Genomic DNA, 18,936 nt, shown 5'->3' with positions numbered 1-18,936 from the left:
TGAAGAGTATGGGATCAGAAGTTTGTTGATAAATTCCAGCTGTCCTGTTTTTCTTGTTTTAAATGTCAGCAGAGAAACATAAACATTACTTGCGCTGAGCACCAAGTCTTCTCCAGTTTGTTGTAACTTTACTATTTAGTAGCTTCCTTGCATGCTCCCTTCCAAGTCCTTATCATTTTGGAAACAGTAAACACGTGATTCTCGTCTACCCGTTCCATTCCACTGAGGATTTTATAAACCATCATATTCCCCCACAGCCGTCCTTTCTCAAAGCTGAAAATCTCTACTCTCTTTAGCTTTTCCTCACAGAGAAGACAACCCATGTGCTTTAGCAGTTTTGTCACTCTTCTCCGTAACTTTTCTAATTCCATTACAGGTCCTCGTCGACTTACGATCTATGCAACTTACGACGGTTCGACTTTACAACGCGCTTCCCCCATCTCCCATCCCAGCCCATGCTAACTATTTTTTATCCCTCACCATTGGACCACCAGGGAAAAGGTACATGGAGGAGGGGTAAAAAATACTGTACACTTCTCCCTCCATATTCGCTGTGATAGGGGATTAACAGACCTGCGAATACCAAAAAACCGTGAATAATTTTATCATATGTTATTCGCTGTTTTCTATTAAAAACCATTGTGAATATGGTGAAACCCCGAATAACATGGTGGGAGACCTGGCCTGTTCCTGAAGGAGAGGCAAAACACGGTGAAGAAAGTGCTGGGAATCGGCGATTTTCTCTGTAAACGCTTGGAATCAGAGATTTCTCTATGCAAGCTGATGTAATTGGGGATGGAGGAGTCGGCAAGCTAAAATCGTGAATAATCAAAACCGCGAATACGGAGGGAGAAGTGTAGTTAGTATAGGCTGACTTACATCCAGATCAACTTGCGATCTGTCAGTCGGAACCAATTGCAGTCGTAAGTCGACGAGGACCTGTATATCTTTCATGAGATGTGATGACCAAAACTGCACACAATATTTTCTATATGTGGTTGCACTATGGAGTGATACACAGCACAGGCATTACGTTCAGGTACAGTGGCCAGTCCAGGTTCTGTATAGTTTGACCCAAGTTGTGTGCATAACTTAATTGTTTAACAAACTAATCAGCACTGATAATTGTCAATCAACACCTAATAATTGGCACTAATTAGAAATTATGTGCACAACTTTCTAAGTGCATTCTATAAAGGCATGCATGTAAATTAGTTTATTTAAAATTTGCTATACTGCCTAGCCCAGGGGTAGGCAATTCCGTTCCTCGAAAGCCGGAGCCAGGTCAGGTTTTCAGGATATCCACAATGAATATGCATGAGATAGATTTGCATCTCAAGGAGGCAGTGCATGCAAATCCATCTCATGCATATTCATGGTGGAGATCCTGAAAACCTGACTGGCTCCGGCTCTCGAGGAACGGAATTGCCTACCCCTGGCCTAGCCCATCAGGATAGAAGTGGCTTTACAATATGTAAATTTTTTAATAAGAGAAAAGAACACCATTATATAATAGTAAAGACCTACAATGCTCAAACCAGAAGATAGAAAAAAGCAGGCTGGAAAGATTTAACGAGGTCTGTCAAAGGGAGGGGCCTCCGGGTCTGGTAGTGAGGAGGGAGCAGAGGGATACAACAAGTAGGAAGCAATCCAAGCAAAAGCGCCAGACTGAGCTGAGACCAGACAAGCACTAGAAAAGTGATGGCACAGCCATTAGATAGTCCGATAAAGATCGAATGCCAAGCTGTTAAGATAACTAGGTTTTTTCCCCCATGGAAAGCTTTCTGGGCCAATACCAGAATTTTCAACCTAGTTCTATAATAGACAGGTAACCAGTGATGTGTTAAGAAAAGTGGAGTAATGTGATCATACTGCCTGATACCTCCAAGTAGCCTTAAAGCTGCATTCTGTATCATCTGAAGATGTCAAGTATTATTTTTTATTTAAAAATTTATATACCACATATTATCTATTGACCTGAGTTAAACCAATAAAGGCCACATTTCCATAATCTATCTCAAAAGGGGGTGTGGCCAGAAGAGGAGCATGGGCGGATCAAGGGAGTTCCTAAAATTAGGTAAAATTATAGAATACGCCTGATCTACGTACAACTTAGGTGCAGATAGTTAGGCCTGGTTTTCATTTGCCCAAATGAGTGCATCTAAATGCTAGCCATGCATATGGGCACTAAGTGTGATTCTATATATGATGAGTGTTTAAAAAATGGCATCATATACAGAATTTAGGGAAGTATGTATTTCCCTGTCCCCAGGCATTGAAGAGTTAAATGACTTGCTCAAGATCACAAGGAGCAGCAGTGGCAATTGCCCCTTCCCCAGCTCCCTATATTCTCAGGCTACTGCTTCTGCCATTAGGCTACTCCAGAATAGACAAACCACTGGCATAGAAAGGGGTGTGTGTGGAGGAGGGGCGGTGCAGGTACCCAGCCTCCTCTCCGCCCCCCTCTTTCCTACTCCCCCATTACACGCATGTGCCCCTTCCCTTCCCTCTCACCTCTTTAATTTTTCCTACACGAGAAGCATTACAAGCTTGCTGCCAGTATCAGTGTCGCCTCTCTCTGATGTCACTTCTGGGCCCCGCAACTAGAAAGTGACGTCATAGGGATAGTCGACACGATGCGGGCAGCAAGTTCCTGTTGTTGCTCTTGCTTGGACAATTAAAAAGGTACGTGGGAAGGGAAGGGGTGTGTGCGCATGGCAGGGAGGGTCAGGAAGGAGCGGGGGAGCAGCAGAGATGAGGGCGGGAAGGGGGGTGCCTCCGCCCCGGTTACCACTTACTCTCGCTACGCCACTGAGACAAACTATAGCATATGAAGAGGCAGAAATGGAAAAATTAGACTATCACTTTTGCACATATTTATTTTCTGTTACTACTGTAATCAGTAGCCAGAGTAAATTTTGGAAGATGAGAAGGATTTCTCAAAGATTGCCTGCTCTGCACACTGGTGCTGTTGTGTGGAGAAGTTCTTGAGGCAGAGTTAGGTCAAGAAAGCAATAAAGCGCATAGGTTTGCGTTTTCAAAACTACCTGTATCCTTTCTGCATTTGAAAGCACCTTCAGAAAAAGGAGGAGCAAATCACTTGATGGCCAGGCGTACGAGTTCTTTATGCTGGGGATCGGATCTTTGCAGCCCGCACATCTGAAGAAAAGCACAGACTTATCTATAGTAGACACTGGGGTCAATTTTTCAAAGAACCGATGAGCAGAGCCAGATAATTTGAGCTAATTAGTCAGCAGGGAGTTTCAGATTATGGCAGGTTGCAAACACAGAACCTTTCTGAATTCACTTATCCAGACATTGTGGGCAAAGTGAATTTTAAAGCAGATGGTTAACTGGTTAGCTGCTGCCGGTTAAGGATGCCATTTTGAAAAGCTTGCATGGCATTTGCACTTGAAAACAGTGGGTTTTACATGTATAAATGGTGCAACACATCTAAGTAGCTATTTAAGAAAAGCTGCTATTTACATTTGCACGTCCGTGACTGTTTTGGAAAGGACATGTTCTGGGTGTGGTTTCGGTTTGTCTAAAAACTATGTATGCATTTCCTATCTAGATACTGGCACTTACACTTGTTCCAAGGCATGCATGTCAGCAATCTAGCAATCTTAACTTGTGGTTTGAAGAAGTGGTGGTGGGACAACAACAGTGGCAACTTAAATTTTTTTTTTTTTTTTTTTGTTCAGATCTGTTTATTGGCATTATTGAAAATGCAAACTGTAGAGTTTTGTAGCTTTGCTCCTTAATTGGTCACCTCTTGGACATAAACAACCCAATAATCAAAGCCATTTATCTGGGCATAAGAGGCTTCTGCCTGGTCAATCCACTTGTGGCCACCAAAGCGCTGCTATTCTGTGGTACGTAAGTGGACAATGCCGCTGAATATCGCCATAAACTGCTCCCATACACAGTGGTGTAGTGAGGGTGAAAGATGCCCATCCCCCACCCTCTTCTCTGCCATCCCCCCATCCGCTCCTTCCCCGCTCCCTCCTGCCTTCCGCACATGCCCCTTCCCCCACACCTCTTTAATGATCCTGGAGCGAGCAGCAACCCCAACCTGTGCTCGTGCCAGCCGTTGGCTCATCGTTTGACATCACTTTCTAGGTGCGGGGCCAGGAAGTGACATCGTAGAAAAAGCCAACGCTGGTGCGAGCAACAGGTTGGGGTTGCTGCTCATGATGCGAATGTTAATGAGGGAAGGGGCATGTGTGTGCAGTAATGGGGGGACAGGGAAGGAGCGGGGGGTGGGCAGAAAGGAAGATGGGTGCTGGCACTCCCACCAAGACAGCGCTTGGGGCGTACCGCCACCCCCCCCTTACTATACCACTGCCTGTATGGTTCAATTAATAGTGGCAATATTCAGGCACTAACTGTTTAAGTAAGTGTGCATGTTGTTGTATGAATATTGATCAAATATAATCGGGGCTGGATAAATTCCTCTTATGTCCGCAATGCTTCTTGATTTTATAGGAAGCCTCAGCCCCACCACTCCACCGCTGTATTATCTTATAACTGCGGGAAGAATTACGTGGTGCCTCATCATTGGCTGTCCCTTCAAGTGTTTATAAAGTGTAGTTGTGCCAATTCTAATCCATTAAGAAATAAATACAGAATAAATATCTTGTCTGTATATATATATATATATATATATATATAAATATAAAGTGCTTAAATACTTAGCTCCATATCAGCCAAAACCTGGGAGTCTGACCCGATATGTTTCGCTCACAAAGAGCTGTATCAAGGGTCTCCCGAGGTTGCTGCCGTCATCCGATTCCACTTATCTTCAGTTGTACTGAACATACGGTGTTATACTGAACATACGGTGACTGGAAGAGTATACACTGTTGCCATAGACTGTTATGCGTTGTATGAATATTGGACAGGGCATGAGCCCCAGGAGTCAGCCCTTTTGCAATTAGCCCCAGATTTTCAGTACTGGTGCCCAGATATGACCCAGCACTGAATATCTGGAGCTAATTCTGCCTGCAGAAGTCCCTGTTTTATTTATTTATTTGGATTTACAGTATATCCCATCCTCCCCAGAGAGCTCAGAATGGGTCACAGTTTAATATTCATAGTGTTTCAATATAACATTGCACAGGGCTACAGTTCACTTTCACAGGGTTACACTACACATTAGGGCTACCGTTTGGCAGTGAATGGGTTATGGCTTTGCAATCCAGGTGTGCAGTATGAGAATTCAGTCTAATAGTATAATCCAGTGGTCTCAAACGCGCGGCCCGCAAGGTACTATTTTGAGGCCCTCGGTATGTTTATCATAATCACAAAAGTTTCTTGATCATATGTCTCTTTAGCTATAAATTATAATATTATTATTAAGACTTAGCCAAAAGGAAAGATTTATAAACTACTAGCTGATGCCCCGGCGTTGCACGGGTATTTAATTATAGCAATAACACTGTAAATGGATTCAAATAAAGATACTTTATAGTGGTGAATGAAATTATTTTTTTACAGCTTAATAAAAAGTACAATATTCAAATTATAATGTGAAATATTTGACAAAATGAATACAATACAACTAACGCAAAACGTGATTATAAACAACAATTTTAGTTTCACCTCCTGGAGCAAGAACATATTATTGGGTGAACCCATCCTTGAGCAAGCAACATAGAGTTGTGGGCTGCGAGACCCCCAGAACATATCACCCCAGGTAGTGAGGGATCTGCATACCAAGTTTCGTTCAAATCGGTCAAGCCGTTTTTGAATTACAGTGAGAATGGCAGCTTTTTACATTTTTTCCATTGACATGAATGGGTGAAATCTGATTATCTGTTTGTAGCTCCGCCCACATGTGCAGGTGGGCCGCGAGACCCCCAGAACGTATCACCCCAGGTAGTGAGGGATCTGCATACCAAGTTTCGTTCAAATCGGTCAAGCCGTTTTTGAATTACTGTGAGAATGGCAGCTCTTTACATTTTTTCCATTGACATGAATGGGTGAAATCTGATTTTCTGTTTGTAGCTCCGCCCACGTGTGCAGGTGGGCCGCGAGACCCCCAGAACATATCATCCCAGGTAGTGAGGGATCTGCATACCAAGTTTCGTTCAAATCGGTCAAGCCGTTTTTGCGTGATCGCGGCACATACACACATACATACTTCCGATTTTATATATATAGATAAAGAGTTTTACCTCATGCAAAATTGTCATTTCGTTAATAAGACATTAACTATTTTTACCGAGGCCCTCCCAAGTACCTACAAATCCAAAATGTGGCCCTGCAAAGGGTTGGAGTTTGAGACCATTTTTGTAATCTAATACATATATTCCATAGGAATTGAATTAGTTTAGCACTGATATTACGGATGTGACAGATAGTTTAGTTATGATGAGGTGGACATACACCACCCACGTGTGGGCATTGTTTATGCGAGGATGACCTATATTTTCAAGCATCCGTTGCTCTGGCCGCAGTTTATAGGGGGTTCCTCACTGGCAGTTAAAATGCTAACTGCTGCGAGCTGGACATTGACCAGACATGTTTGCAAACTCCAGTATTTACCTCTACAAATGATAGCACAAGTCTTGAGTTATGCTGCTCTTTTACGAATGTTTTTCTTTGTAAAATGGTTGTTCCCATGGTACCTGCTGCAAGTACACAGTGTTTCCTCACTTCATTATAGGTATTTAACAAAAGTTTCTGTGTTCAGTCTATCTGTTAACTGGCTATATCCTTTTGACATACGTTTAGGTTGATTAAAAATTTGATATATCGCTATTATTTACGACAGATCACAGAGGTTTACAAGCTAAAAATTGAAAGATAAAAGGAATGCCATAAAAACATAGCACAGAAACCTCCCCCCTCAATCACAAGGCACAATCAACCTTGAGTGTGTTGAGTCTTGAAGGAAAAGATAAAACTTTGTAATAAAATAACACAATTTAATATATATGAGCATTAACAGCTTTTGGAATGGATAATTCTAACTCATAAAAATGAGTTCTAAAATATGAGTGTCAATAGCCAAGAAAGGTGCAAGTGACATAAGGTTACCAAGGTTCACACTAAATCCCCCATCCCCCCTTTTTACAAAACTGTGAAAGTGGTTTTTAGTGCAGGCCAGCATGCTGAATGCTCTGCGCTGCTCCCGACACTCACAGAGTTCCTATGAGTGTCAGGAGCAGGACAGAGCATTCGGCGCACTCACCCTGCACTAAAAACCGCTCCCGTGGTTTTGTAAAAGGGGCGTAATTTGGAAAGGTGATTGAAATAGTTGATTGTTGCAGTTGTTCGGGCCTCGCCGCATCTGGGCAGGTAGAACCTGATTTTTCAGAAACTGAAGAACCATGGGGTGGAAGGAGACGTACATAGATGGATCAAAAATTGGTTGGCGGGTAGGATGCAAAGGGTAGGAGTGAAGGGCCACTATTCTGACTGGAGGAGGGTCATGAGTGGTGTTCCACAGGGGTCGGTACTCGGACCGCTGCTGTTCAATGTATTCATAAATGATCTAGAAACAGGGACGAAGTGTGAAGTAATAAAATTCGCAGATGACACCAAACTATTTAGTGGAGTTGGGACTATGAGGATTTACAAAGGGACCTGAACAAACTAGAAGAGTGGGTGAAGAGATGGCAGATGAAGTTTAATGTAGAGAAATGTAAAGTCTTGCATGCAGGAAACAGAAACCCGAAGTACAGCTATACGATGGGAGGGCTGGTAATGGATGAAAGTACCCTAGAAAAGGACTTGGGGGTAATAGTGGACAAGACAATGAAGCCGTCGGCACAGTGCGTAGCGGCCTCTAAGAAGGCGAATAGAATGCTAGGTATTATCAAGAAAGGTATTACAACCAGAACGAAAGAAGTTATCCTGCCGTTGTATCGGGCGATGGTGCGCCCGCATCTGGAGTACTGCATCCAATATTGGTCGCCGTACCTTAAGAAGGATATGGCGATACTCGAGAGCAACGCGATTGACAAAAGGCATGGAAAACCTTTCATATGCTGAAAGATTAGAGAAACTGGGGCTTTTTTCCATGGAAAAGCGGAGGCTTAGAGGTGACATGATAGAGACTTACAAGATCACGAAAGGCAAAGAGAAAGTGGAGAGGGACAGATTCTTCAAACTTTCGAAAACTACAAGAACGAGAGGGCATTCGGAAAAATTAAGAGGGGTCAGATTCAGAACCAATGCTAGGAAGTTCTTCTTCACCCAAAGGGTGGTGGACACCTGGAATGAGCTTCCCCAGGGTGTTATAGGACAGAGTACGGTACTGGGGTTCAAGAAGGGATTGGATGATTTCCTGAAGGAAAAGGGGATAGAAAGGTATAGATAGATGATTACTATACAGGTCCTAGACCTGATGGGCCGCCGCGTAAGCATAAGCGGACTGCTGGGCATGATGGACCTCTGGTCTGACCCAGCAGAGGCACTGCTTATGTTCTTATGTTCTTATCCTGTGGCATACTTCAGGCAACTGCAACAATCATGACACCAGCTGCGGAAACCTAAGAGAACATGTGACTGAAATAGGGCCACAAATTAATATGGGCTGTGGCTTATACATGGATATCATCTAACTGCTCTTCTGTTCTTACAGCAAATTATAAAAAGAGAGTGAAATATGATCAAGACCTTGCAATAATGAAATAGAATAGCTCAAGTCAGAAGAAGACTGGCAATAAAATCAAGGAGGCAAAGTTCCTGGAGGTGCTAGGGGATTGCTTCCTGGAGCAAATGGTAAAAGAGCCGACAAGAGGCGATGCCACCTTGGACTTGGTCCTAAATGGTCTCACGGGACCGATAACAGAAGTAGAAGTCATGGCTCCACTGGGAACGAGTGATCACAATGTAATCAACTTTAAACTGGACATCGGGAAAGGGAAACATGCCAAAACCTTAACCACCACCTTAAACTTTAAAAAGGGTAAATACGATTGCATGAGAGCCATGGTAACAAAACGACTCGAGAAGATGGTGGACAAACTTGAAACAGTAGATCAGGCATGGTGCCTATTGAAAAATACTATTGCAGAAGCGCAAGATCTCTACATTCCGAGGATTTCTAAAGATCGGAGAACTAAAGGCAAAGGAAAACCGGCATGGCTTACCATACAGGTGAAGGAAGCCATAAAAGAAAAGAAGGACTCTTTCAAAAAATGGAAATGCACAAAGACAACCGAAGCCTGGAACAAACATAAAGATGAACAGAAGAAATGTCACAAGGTGGTGAGGGATGCAAAACAGGACTATGAGGAAAAAATAGCCCGGGAGGCCAAAAACTTCAAGCCCTTCTTTAGATACGAGAAGGGGAAAAAACCTGCAAAAGAGGCAGTGGGACCCCTGGACGACAAGGGAAGAAAAGGGTACATCAAGGAAGATAAACAGATCGCAGACAAACTAAATTCCTTCTTTGCGTCCGTCTTTACGAAGGAGGACACCTCAACAATACCTGAAGCGGAGAAACTGTTTACAGGAGAAATAGAGGACAGCCTCACCACAGTTGAAGTGAACTTAGATCAGATATACTACCAGATCGACAAACTTAAAAGTGACAAATCCCCTGGACCGGATGAAATTCACCCAAGAGTCTTGAAGGAATTGAAGGTTGAAATCGGAGAGTTATTGCAAAAACTTGCAAACCTGTCAATCAGAACTGGTCAGATACCAGACGACTGGAAGAAAGCGAACGTCACGCCAATTTTCAAAAAAGGATCGAGAGGAGAACCGGGCAATTATAGACCTGTGAGTCTTACGTCTGTCCCAGGCAAGATGATTGAATCACTGATCAAGGATAGCATAGTTCAGCACTTGGACACACACGACTTGATGAAACCCAGTCAACATGGATTCAGGAAAGGGAAATCGTGTTTGACGAATTTACTCCAATTCTTTGAGACCGTGAACGAGCAAATTGATAGTGGAAAGCCGGTGGACATAATATACTTGGACTTCCAGAAAGCGTTCGACAAAGTTCCACACGAAAGACTTCTCAGGAAACTACAAAGCCATGGCATAGAGGGAAATATACAAAGATGGATAGGCAAATGGCTGGATAACAGGAAGCAGAGAGTGGGCATTAATGGGAAGTTCTCCGACTGGGAGATAGTGACTAGTGGTATACCCCAGGGCTCAGTACTTGGACCGATCCTTTTTAATATTTATATCAATGACTTGGAAAACGGAACATCCAGTGAGATCATCAAGTTTGCAGATGACACAAAACTCTGCCGGGCAATCAGATCGCAGGAGGATAGTGAGGAACTCCAGAGCGATTTGTGTCGGTTAGAAAAATGGGTGGAGAAATGGCAGATGAAGTTCAACGTGGAGAAATGCAAGGTAATGCATTTAGGCAGTAAGAATAAGGAATATGAGTACAGAATGTCAGGTGCAAGTCTGGGAAAAAGTGTACAAGAAAGGGATCTGGGTGTACTGAGAGATAGGACCCTGAAGCCGTCAGCACAATGCGCGGCAGCGGCAAAGAAGGCAAATAGAATGTTGGGCATGATAAAGAAAGGAATCTCGAGTAGATCGGAGAAAGTTATAATGCCGCTTTATAGGGCAATGGTCAGACCCCACTTGGAATACTGCGTCCAACATTGGTCTCCCTACCTAAAGAAGGATATAAAACTGCTGGAGAGGGTGCAGAGACGAGCAACCAAACTAGTGAAGGGTATGGAGAAACTGGTATATGAGGATCAACTTAAAACACTGGGATTGTTCTCCCTTGAGAAAAGGAGACTGCGTGGGGATATGATCGAGACCTTCAAAATACTGAAAGGAATCGACAAATTAGAGCAGAGAAGATTATTTACATTGTCCAATTTGACACGGACAAGAGGACATGAAATGAAGCTAAGGGGGGACAAGTTCAGGACTAATGTCAGAAAGTTCTGCTTCACACAGAGAGTGGTTGGCATCTGGAATACTCTCCCAGGGGAGATTATTGCAGAATCGACAGTCCTAGGCTTCAAAAGCAAACTAGATGCATATCTCCTTGAGAGAGGCATATAAAGTATGGTTGGCTATAAAATAAACCAGGTGTATACCTGGCAGGGCCTCCGCGTGTGCGGATCGCCGGACTTGATGGACCGAAGGTCTGATCCGGAGATGGCGCTTCTTATGTTCTTATGTTCTTATGTTCTTTTCACGTTCTGAAAATGGGGAAAACAAATACCTTGTTCTAGAATAGAGAGTTGCGCGGGAACAGAAATCCCACCCGTCCCCGCCAAAGTCCCACCCGTCCCCACCCGTCCCCGTGAGGACTCCCACCCGTCCCCACCCGTCCCCGTGAGGAATCCCTCTGTCCCCACCCGTCCCCGCGAGGAATCCCCTACGTCCCCGCCCGTCCCCGCGAGGAATCCCCTACGTCCCCGCCCGTCCCTATAAACTACAGAAATAGTTATTTCATTTAATTATGCTACTGAATTAAAGGCTCTGGTAGAAACCCATTTAAAAATAAGCAAAAAGACTTATTAATTTGGAAATATTAATTGGGAAGAATACATACTTTGTAAACGGGTTTCTACCAGAGCCTCTAATGTTTATAAATTTTTATCAACACAACTAATATACTACTTTATCCTTAAGCAAAAAAAAAAAAAAAAAAAAAAAAGAATTTTTTTCCTACCTTTATTGCCTGGTTTCTGCTTTCTTCATGTTCTCATTCAATTCCTTCCATCCACTGCCTCTCTTCTCTCTGTGTCTTCCATTTGCTCTGTTACTGTGCCTCTCCCTTTCTCCCCCCTCCCAAATTGGTCTGGCACCCATCTTTTCCCCTCCGCTCCCCCCATAGTCTGGCACCTCTGTCTTCTTCCCTGCCAGCGTCTTCTTCCCATTCCCTCTTCCCCATTTCCTTTCAGTGTCCTTCTCCCCCACCATCTTCCCCATGTCCTGTCAGGCAGCATCCTTCTCCCCCCTCTGCCTTCCCCATGTCCTTTCAGCGGCCTTCTCCCCCCTCTGTCTTCCCCATGTCCTTTCAGCGGCCTTCTCCACCCCTGTTTTCCCCATGTCCTTTCAGTGGCATTCTCCATCCCTTTGTCTTCCCCAGTGCTTTCAGCGGCCTTCTCCCCCCTTAAGCGTCTTTTCTTCTCCACTCCACCTTTCCTCCCTCCCTGCCTCTACCTTTGTGGCGCTTTTGCACCCGACCGACAACAGAACAGGCCCGGTCGGACAAATCTCCCTGTCCTGTAGCCGCGAATCTAAATTACCTTCTTACAGCAGCTGGAGTAGTGAAGCTGCTGTAAGAGGTAATTTAGATTCGCGGCTACAGGGCAGGGAGATTTGTCGGCCGGGCCTGTTGTCGGTCGATCGGGGGACCTGACCGGCTGTGCACATTCTCCGGGGCGGACCGCCCCCTCCCCCCTCTTTCGTACGCCATTGCCTTCTCCCTACCTGCCCTGCCGCACACAGCCGACCGGAAGTCTTCCTGATGTCAGCGCTGACGTCGGAGGAAGGGAGGGCTTTGCTTAAGCCCTCCCTCCGACGTCAGCGCTGACATCGGGAAGATTTCCGTTCGGCTGTGTGCTGCGACAGGGCAGGTAAGGAGAAGGAGACTACCCTCGCGGCTCGAGTGCACTGCGATCCAACCCCGCAGGAACCCCGTGACCCTCGGAGGCGTCCCCACGGGATCCCCGTGACCCTAGGGGGCGTCCCCACGGGATCCCCGTTCCCGTGCAGCTCTCTATTCTAGAAGTGATGTTTCACTTTTCCACTTAGTAGTTTAAATGAGAAAGCAATTATTGGCTATCCAGACTTTCTTTCCTATCTTAGGAATGATATTAATAGTTTAAATATTTGCTGTTTCAGAAGGCAGATCTATTGACCTCTAATGGGGAGTTTTGAAGTCTGATTTTGATGAATGAATAGTTAGTGCAGTTATCACCTTTTCATTTGTTCTAATTTGCTTTTATTGTTATTATTGTTATAAATGTATACATTACGTCATGTTACATTTTATGTTAATATACTCTGTTCAGTGACTGAAGAGATGGAATGGACTGTAAATCTTGAAATTAAGGAAGGAATTAATCAAAATGCAGCAAAATGTTGCCTTTTACCATACCTTGATTTACCATGGTAATCAGCAACCTGAAGTCTACTGTAATAGTCCAACAGATTCATGACTAACATGGTAATGAATAACAGCGGAGACCCGGTGGATATAATATACTCGGACTTCCAGAAAGCACTCGACAAGGTTCCACACGCTAGGCTTCTGAGGAAACTGCAAAGCCATGGAATAGAAGGCGATATACTAAGATGGATAGGCAAATGGCTGGAGAACAGATTGCAGAGAGTAGGCATAAATGGGAAGTTCTCGGACTGGGAAAAGGTGACAAGCGGTGTGCCCCAGGGCTCGGTTCTTGGGCCTATCTTATTCAATATCTTCAAAAATGACCTGGAAGAGGAAATAACAAGTAACATAATCAAGTTTGCAGATGACACAAAACTATGTTGGACAGTCGGGTCACAAATGGACAGTGTAGAACTCCAGAGAGATTTGAACCAGCTAGAGAAATGGGCGGAAAAGTGGCAGATGAAGTTTAATATAGAAAAATGCAAAGTGATGCACCTGGGCAGGAAAAACAAGGAACATGAATATAAAATGTTAGGTGTGACATTGGGCAAGAGCGAACAAGAAAGGGACCTGGGGGTACTGATAGACAGGACCCTGAAGCCGTCGGCTCAATGTGCAGCGGCGGCAAAGAAAGCAAACAGGATGTTGAGCATGATAAAGAAGGGAATCACGAGTAGATCGGTGGACGTCATAATGCTGCTTTACAGAACAATGGTCAGACCACACTTGGAGTACTGCATCCAGCACTGGTCTCCCTACCTAAAGAAGGATATAACCCTGCTAGAGAGGGTGCAGAGGTGAGCCACCAAGCTGGTAAAAGGTATGGAGAATTTGAGCTGCAAAGAACGCCTCAAAAAAACTGGGATTGTTCACCCTCGAGAAGAGAAGACTGTGAGGGGATATGATAGAGACTTTTAAAATACTAAAAGGTTTCGACAAAATAGAGCAAGAAACATCATTATTCATGTTGTCAAATGTGACTTGGACAAGAAGTCATGGACTGAAATTGAGGGGCAACAGGCCCAGGACAAACGTCAGCAAGTTCTATTTCACACAGCGAGTGGTGGACGCTTGGAATGCTCTCCCGGAGGAGGTTGTGACCGAGATCACTATTCTGGGATTCAAGGGCAAGTTGGATGCACACCTACTTGCAAATCACATTGAGGGATATGGGTAAACAAGGTCTTCATCAGGGAACACCTAGCTTAGCCTCCGTGTGTGTGGGTCGCCGGACAAGATGGACCTAGGGTCTGATTCGGTGAAGGCATTTCTTATGTTCTTATACATTTTTGGAGATAAATAACGCAACCCAAAGCCCTAACACTGCTTGATAACTTCTCCCTAAATTACATTTAAATAAATTAGAAGAGGACATACCATGGAGCTCAAAGAGAAAGAGCTGGTATCGCACCAGAAACCATAAGTATATTATAGGGTGAGAAAATTGTCCAAAAATCCCAGGCCCCATTATCCTTTCTGAAAGCAGACATACCAAGTGACACACAGTTGACCCCTTCTCCAGCATTGGCGCCTTCACCTTCCCCTCGTGACAAGTCAGAATTCTCCCTTCACAGTGTGGCAACTCACTCTTTCTCTCAGAACTTTAAGCAGCTCACCTTAGATCACAGGCAGTGCAGTAGCAGCACTGCTGAGAGTGGACTGACAATTTTGCCTCCACAGAGAAAGTTTGGAGGGTCATCTGATGTAGCCCATTTTCAGCACTGCTGCAATTGTGATAGCACAAGGGGAAGGAAAGGAAGAGGAGGGGGGTGCAAGGGATGGAGAGAGCTTCCTTACTGTGAGGGGGAGGGAAGGAGGAAGGAGAGCAAGAGAAAGGACTGAGCTACCTTACTGTGAGAGGGATGGGGGAAGGGAGGGGCAAGTGAAAGGACTGAGCTGCCATACCATGAAATGAGGGGAGAAGTGCAAAGGAAGGGATAAAGCTGCCTTACCACAAGGAGAAGGGAGGGGAGGGAAGGGAAGGAGGTGGGAGGGGACAAGGGAAAGAACTGAGTTGCCATACTAGGAGGGGTGAGAGAGGGTGGCAAGGGAAAGGAGAGAGCTAAATGATGCTGGGATCTGGGAGGGGGAGGGGGAAGAGAGAAAACATTGGACCTATGGGGTGGGAGTGAGAATGGGGGAAGAAAGTGCCAATACCTTTCTGGAGTGGTAGAGGAAGAAGGCAAGATACTGGACCCACAAATGAGGGAAAGAGCAAGAAAGAGAGAGAGAGAGGGAGGAAGGCAGGAGGAAGAGGAGGAAGGAAAGAGAAAAGGGTAAAAGGTATTTGAATTTGATATATATTCCGGTCTTGTTATTTGCAGTAGTATGGTTCATTAAAATGTTTGCACTAGAGAGCTGCACGGGAACGGGGACGACGGGGGACCCGCGGGCATCCCGCGGGTTCCCCCTTTGGGTCACGGGGATCCCGTGGGGACGCCCCTAGGGTCGCGGGGATCCCGTGGGGACGCCCCCTAGGGTCGCGGGGATCCCGTGGGGACGCCTCCGAGGGTCGCGGGGTTCCTGCGGGGCTGGATGTACTCAGTCGCGCGGCTCTTCTCCCTACCTTCTCTGCTTGCAGCACAGAGCCGAACGGAAGTCTTCCCGACTTCAGCGCTGATGTCGGAGGGGAGGGAGGGCTTAAACAAAGCCCTCCCTCCTTCCGACGTCAGCGCTGACGTCAGGAAGACTTCCGTTTGGCTCTGTGCTGCAGGCAGTGCAGGTAGGAGGAGAGTAGCCTCGAGGTTCGAGTGGCTACCAAGGGAGGGGGCGGTCCGCCCCGCCACACCCCGCCCAGGTTGCAGCACAGCCGGCCAGGTCCCCTTACTTTTGTGGCACTTCCCCGACCGACCGACAACAGCCCCGGTCCGACAATCCTCCCTGCCCTGTAGCCGCGAATCTAAATTATCTTCTTACAGCAGCTGTAATAAGGTAATTTAGATTCGCAGTTAAGGGCAGGGAGGTTTGTCGGACCGGGGCTGTTGTCAGTCGGTCGGGGAAGTGCCACAAAAGTAAGGGGACCTGGCCGGCTGTGCTGCACCCGGGGCGGTAGAGAAGGAGTGGGGAGAAGGACGCTGAAAGGCCATGGGGAAGACGGGAGGGGGGGAAGGACTCTGAAAGCACTTGAAGACAGAGAAGGGAGAAGGACGCTGAAAGCACATGGGGAATACAAAGGGGTGGAGAAGGACGCTGAAAGGCCATGGGAAGGGCGGGGGGGGGAGGAGGACTCTGAAAGCACTTGTGGAAGACAGAGGGGGGAGAAGGATGCTGAAAGCACATGGGGAAGACAAAGGGGTGGAGAAGGACGCTGAAAGGACATGGGGAAGACGGGGGTGGGGGGGGTGGAGAAGGACGCTGAAAGGCCATGGGGAAGACAGAGGGGGGAGAAGGATGCTGACAGGACATGGGGAAGATGGGGGGAGAAGGACGCTGAAAGGAAATGGGGAAGAGAGAGTAGGGAGAAGACGCTGGCAGGGAAGAAGACAGATGCCAGACTATGGGGGGAGCGGAGAGAAGAAGATGGGTGCCAGACCAATTTGGAAGGGGGAAGAAAGGGAGAGGCACAGTAACAGAGCAAATGGAAGATGCAGAAGGAAGAGAGACAGTGGATGGAAGGAATTGAATGAGAACATGAGGAAAGCAGAAACCAGGCAACAAAGGTAGGAAAAGAATTATATTTCTTTTTTTTTATTTTGCTTCAGGATAAAGTAGTATATTAGTTGTGTTGATAAAAATTTATAAACATTAGAGGCTCTGGTAGAAACCCATTTGCAAAGTATGTATTCTTCCCAATTAATATTTTCAAATTAATAAAGTCTTTTTGCTTATTTGTAAATGGGTTTCTACCAGAGCCTGTAATTCAGTAGCATAATTAAATGAAATAACTATTTCTGAAGTTTATAGGGACGGGCGGGGACGGAGGGGATTCCTCGCGGGGACGGGTGGGGACGGAGGGGATTCCTCGCGGGGACGGGTGGGTACGGAGGGATTCCTCACGGGGACGGGTGGGACTTTGGCGGGGACGGGTGGGATTTCTGTCCCCGCGCAACTCTCTAGTTTGCACACCAAGAAACTGTGAGCATGGCGAGGATGAAAGGCACCCGGGGGGGGGTGGGTGGCATCCCACCTCTCTTATCCACCCCACCCCTCATCTACCCCACCCCTACACACTCCTTCCTCACCCCCACCGCCATGCGCCGCTTCCCTTCACCCATACATCTGTAACGTTCCTGGCACAAGCTGCAACTCCCAACCTGCTGTTGCCCCTGCACGGGCTCTCCCTCTGATGTCACTTCCTAGGCGTGGGTCTAGAAAGTGATGTCAGAAGAAGAGCCGACGCAGGCGCGAAAGCAGGTTGAGGGGTTGCTGCTCGTGCCAGGAACGTTACAGAGGTATGGGGGAAGGGAAGCGGCGTGAGTGCATGGCAGTGGGGAAGGTGCAGGTGGACGGAGTGGAGGACGGGTGCCACGCCCCTACAGTGATGGTGCCTGGGGTGGCCTGCCTCCCTTACTACGCCACTGATTAATGAGCAATGAAACATGGAGTCTATAGGAAAATAGGGTTAGGTTCCCACATGAAGTACCTGTAATTCACCCTCCAGTCGCTTGGGAGCCATATCTGGAAGCAAAACCCGACCACAAAGTGAAAGTAAAAGCAGAAAAACTCGGTTCGGCAATACGTGAACACAGAAGTGCAAATGGGAAATATGGTTGCAATTGATGCAACTACGGATAGGTGAATTCATGCATTGTGAATGCGCTAATACCAAGAACAGACTGGCACAATCTGTGGCACAATCAAAGTGGATTACAACGACCATATACAGGCACTTTCTCTGTGCCTAGTGGGCAGGTTGGGGTGGCTACGCACGCCAAGAATGTTAAAGCGGTATGGGGGAAGGAGCACGCATGTGCGGCAGAAGGGGGCGGAGGAGCGGATGGATGTGGGGGTTGGAGAAAAAGGATGGGGAGGGGCGCTACCGCCCCAGCCGCCTCTCACCCTCGCTACGCCACTGCTCCTACCCTGCCCCTTGCATCCCAGTCAAGCAGGGAAGGTAATGGACCAGGCTACAATTTTATAGCCCTCACCTCCCATGCACCCTGTGCTGCTTCCCTGCCTGCACAACCCTGTAGCAGCGTTAAATCTTCAGCTTTGGGGTGGGCCATCCTTGGCATCTCTGCGAAAGGCTAGTGCAAACATCCAAGTTTTCAAACAAGGGTAGCAGCCCAGAGGATATCCAAATACAAACAGGGAACGTGCTAAGTAATCGAGAAGCACAGTGGCAAGTCTGTTCAAATCTAATTTTGGTCAGCATGGGAGCACATGGAAATCGCTCTAGGATCTCATAGGATTAACAGACAAATAAGTTGTTAACAGATCTGAGGAGCCACAGCCAGCAGCGTACTCTGGAGGTTCAACTAGAATACTTGATACTTCTGATGACAAAAGTTGTGGGAACATTGCACCAATTTTCAGTGGGGACATATGTGCACTTTAATTTTGAACTTGGCCCACGTTTTGTATGAGTAGATATTCTATGGAAAATGCTCACAAAGATAAAAATATGTACAATGGATGTGTGTTATTTTTCAGACCTATGCAAAACACACTCCCAGGAGCACTTCTAAATGTGGCTCATGTTACACAGGTTACACAGTGCCCCGCAAACGTTTTAATGCTGCGGCCCACTAAACTCAGGGCCGCGGCTGAAGGGCATCCGGAAGTGCATGCACGCCAATGCAATGATGTCATGTGCACGTGTGAAGTTATCACGTCGATGTCCTCGTATGTGCGGAGGCCCTCCAGACATGGTACTGAGCCTGCAATTACTACGCCGGTGGGGGGTGCTGGAGGAGGAGAGGCAC

The sequence above is a fragment of the Geotrypetes seraphini genome, chromosome 13 (genome assembly GCF_902459505.1).
Source record: "Geotrypetes seraphini chromosome 13, aGeoSer1.1, whole genome shotgun sequence".
In the NCBI taxonomy this organism is placed as follows: Eukaryota; Metazoa; Chordata; class Amphibia; order Gymnophiona; family Dermophiidae; genus Geotrypetes; species Geotrypetes seraphini.
Note: the sequence above shows the minus strand (reverse complement) of the source record.